We start from the raw sequence: 4,423 nt of genomic DNA, 5'->3' as shown, positions 1-4,423 counted from the left end.
TTGGAAATGACAAAGAAATTATCCAGGATTTGAAGACACAATTGTCCTCCAAATTCGACATGAAAGATCTTGGTGCTGCAAACTATATTTTGGGCATGGAAATTAAAAGAGATTGGGTAAAGAGGAAGCTATGGTTAAACCAGAGGAAGTATGTCGAGACAATATTACAGAGGTTTAAGATGCAAGATAGTAAACCGATGAAGGTTCCTATTCCTGTAGGTGTAAAGCTATCTGCTGAACAGTGTCCCAAGACACAAGAAAAGGAAGAGGATATGTCCCGTGTTCCATATGCAAGTGTAGTCGGTAGCGTGATGTATGTAATGGTCTGCACTAGACCACACATTGCATATGTAGTGGGAGTATTGAGCAAGTTTAGGTCAAAACCAGGGAAGCAACATTGGACAGTAGTGAAGCGGGTTTTTAGGTATTTGTGTGCCACTAGTGATTATGGTTTGTGCTACCAAGGAAGATCAGGATTGGACAGAGTCTAGGATATCTATGGCTTTGTTGATGCAGATTGGGCTGCAGATTTCGATCAAAGAAGATCTACAAGTGGGTATGTGTTTAACCTATTTAGAGGTGCAATCAGTTGGATGAGTAAGAAACAATCTGTAGTGGAAAAATCAACTACAAAGGTAGAATACATGGCAGCCACTCATGCAAGGAAGGAAGTAGTTTGGTTGCATAGATTGTGTTCAAGTACGGGGTTAGTACATGGAGTTATAAGGATAGATTGTGATAGCCAAAGTGCAATTTTCTTGGCAAAGAACCCTGCTTATCATTCAAATACAAAGCACATTGATGTTTAGTATCACTTTGTGAGGGATATGATAGAAAACATAAAGGTATTGCTGGTAAAGGTGGACACTTTGAAGAATACTATAGATGTGTTGACAAAATATATGAGCTCTGAGATGTTCTCCTGGTGCAGAGAAACAATGGGCGTTTTAGGGCTGGAAAAATGGCTAAGCTCTCATGTGGCCCCATGTGGAAAGAAAACAAAAAGTGGGAGAATGTTGGGTTGTGTTATATTCTTTCCATGACTAACCTACGTAGTGAACCGAGGGGTTAAAGGGGCGGTACAGACCCCCCTTCGTTGCACCAATTGCGCAGTGGGGAGGCGGCAGCCCCCCCTGTCCGGGAGGTGTGAGGGGGACGGGTAGCCCCCCTCTACAGGGTCCATGCAGTGGCCCGGGAAAATATTTTTAGGACCTTATATTAGGTTGGGCAGACCTACCTGTGGTTTTTGGTCCATGGTTTTGGATGCGATGGTTTTTTGGTCCATGGTATTGGATGCTTCGGCATGTATAAATATGTATTGTAACATTGAAAGGAATATAATGAAAAATCAAGCTAGTAGTCCCGGTTTTGGGATCCAAGGGAAAATCTCTGTGTATATGTGTTTTATGTGTTATGCTCTCGCATTGTTTATTTTTTGTGTTTTAGAATTTGTATGCAGGTAATTTCTGTATGGGGTGAAAATCTACACATAAAACACATATACACATAGATTTTCCCTGGATCCAAAAACCGGGACTACCAGCTTGATTTTTCATTATCTTCCTGTCAATGTTACAATACATATATATACATGCCGAAGCATGCAATACCATGGACCAAAAACCATTGTGCTCAAAACCATCTACGAAAGCCATGCACAAAACCATAGGTAGGTTCGCCCCACCTAATATAGGGTCCAAAAAAACTTTCCCAGGGGTGCTGCCCCAGACCCCATAGAGGGGGGCTACCCGACCCCCTCGAACCCCCTGTGACCCCCCCGCTGCTCAATCAACACAACGAAGGGGGGGCTACACCCCCCCTCTAAGCCCCCGATTAACTAGGGGATCTAGTTGTGGAAATAATATAACACAACCCAACAACTATATTGCCATATTGTGACGAGGAAGGAAAAAATCATTTTGGATCCTAAAGAAATCACATAAACAAGAATCTGACAACTACATAATCAATAAATTTAAGATAATCTCATTAATTAGAAGATCTTACCTGCTACATATTCCACATGGGAGGATGGGTATTTTAAATAGAAGCATCCAAAGCTACTCAAGTGTTTATGCCAACATTTTTTTGAAGGAGAGGGGCGTGTTAGGTCACTATAATACTAGTGTAGCCTCTATATTGTTATTTTGTTCCCTATACAATCTCACTATTGTTATTTTTGTGCCCTTACATTATTATTTTTAAGTACGCCCTAATTATATTTTGACCCTTTAGACTGCTATATATATCAAGGAAGTCTTCTAATTTAAATCATCCAAAAGTTATTCATTTATGTGATGTAAAAGGAGGTAGTTGCCTCAAAGTGGCTTATTACCAAGTCATTGATCTATATTTTCTTCTATATTGTTTTGATCTAGATACATAATACTATCTCCCAAAATAGTGCTCAATTCTTAAATTTCCACTTTTGGACCAAAATTAATATAATTATTCTCTATGTCTAATTTTCATTGATTTTCTCTACTCTAATCATCTTCATCAGTTAAAAAATGTTTGCTCACATAATTACACATTTTTTTTTGTGGAATTGTAACGTCTTTTAATTTTAGGTGAGGTTTTGCTTGTGAAAAAGAATCACAATGATGTCTTACACCAAAAAAAAATGTATTATCATAATTTACATTATAAATCTTCATATAATTAATCATGGATTTGCTTCAATTGTCCATATATTTTCATTAACAACCATTTCCCTCAAGAGAGAAATATTAAAACATTTATTCTTTTATGTAGAGAGGAAGTGTTCAACTTTTCAATTCACATTTTCACCTCAACATTGATGTATCTATTTATCTAATGTTGATTGATTTTATATATTTTAGTATTTTATTAAAAAAATGGTTACTCATATTATTGTTAACCTTTTAATTTGGAATTACAATCTTCAAAATTATATTCAATAATATAAATTAAAGGAAATGTCCCTTATCTTATAAACCTCATAGAAGTATGCCTTCCACTCATTAAAAATATAGTTATGACCACATATTTAATATATAAGAACAAGTTAAATAACATGGAAGCCTCCTTGTAGGATGATCGAGTAGTTGGCACAACGGGATGTTATACCCTGGAGACAGTTTCAAATTCCGCATAGGACATCTTTCGCCCATTATGATAAGGCTCAAGGAGTACGATCCCCCACTCTTGGGGAGTCTTGACTCTTGTTCTTGCTAAGCCATAAATTCCTGGGATATATAGACTCTTGGTGTTATAATGACAACTGCTACGTTTGATCTTGGGCCTTGCCCAAATTGAATATTGGTGTCTTGGTATTATAGTGGTAGCTACAAGGTCTGATATTGGACTCTAGGTCTCTTGGTGTTATAGTGGCAGTCGCTAGGTTTTATCTTGTGCCTCGCCCATATGACTCCAATGAGTTAATGATTAACCATGATAAAATAAAATAAAAATAAATAAATAACATGGAATACAATATACTTCCTAAAATTGCATTAAATTAATATATTAACATATTATATGGAGGTGATCAACCTTATTAAAGAAGATCAAAATTATTTCTATGATCTCATAAGAGTAAAGAAGAAAATAAATGTTGTTAAAATAATAACTAATTCTCATGAACTCCATAGTAAAACTTGGTGTAAATCAATCCCCAAAACTAGTTGAAATGAAATGGTTGAAAATGTAGAGCATTCTTTTAGAATCCTCAACATATACTAGGAATATATTCTATTTCAAAAGATTTATTGTCAGAAAAACGTTCTTAATCCTAGTAAAAATTAATGATCATTATTATTAAGATCAAGGAATTCTATTAAGAGTAGGTTCCTCTTGGTCCATTCATCATTTGTGACTCGATAGTGTATAAAAAAATGCCATGTGTCCCTATTTTCCAATGTAGTAACAAGTGTCATGTGTCTTTATCACCTAGTGTATCATTTCCGTTGTACTTTTCCATAGGCATCTGTTCTCTACCTTTGATATCGTTAGAGACTCATGTGATTTTGTTGGCCTTTGTTTTGGATAAAATGCTCGTGTACTTTAGATTGTAGGCTGATATTACAATCAGTTCCATGGTCTATGCCTGCATTACACCAAGATGAATTCATTATAGAGAGAATGGTAAAATTGGGAAAAAAACTAAATAATTATTGATAGTGACGAAGTTTAATACCAAGTGGGAATTTTAGTGTATGAAATAGATACATTCATCCATAACAACAAAAATTGCAAGCCTTTACAATTTAAAGCCCATGGTTTGTCTCTAGCATGACCTAATGAAATATATCAAAGGTAGTTAATTGTTGAAACCATCCGATTAGATGACCAACTGGACGACACATGAAATCCCTAGGACACAAATCTAAACAAAAGAGAAAGGTGGTTCACACTACCACACAAACTCAATTAATTAGCTTTGGAAATAGTGTGCTTCTAG

Source organism: Pinus tabuliformis, chromosome X (assembly GCF_031772625.1).
Source record: "Pinus tabuliformis cultivar Carrire ecotype Pingquan chromosome X, CPIR1, whole genome shotgun sequence".
Classification (NCBI taxonomy): domain Eukaryota; kingdom Viridiplantae; phylum Streptophyta; class Pinopsida; order Pinales; family Pinaceae; genus Pinus; species Pinus tabuliformis.
Note: the sequence above shows the minus strand (reverse complement) of the source record.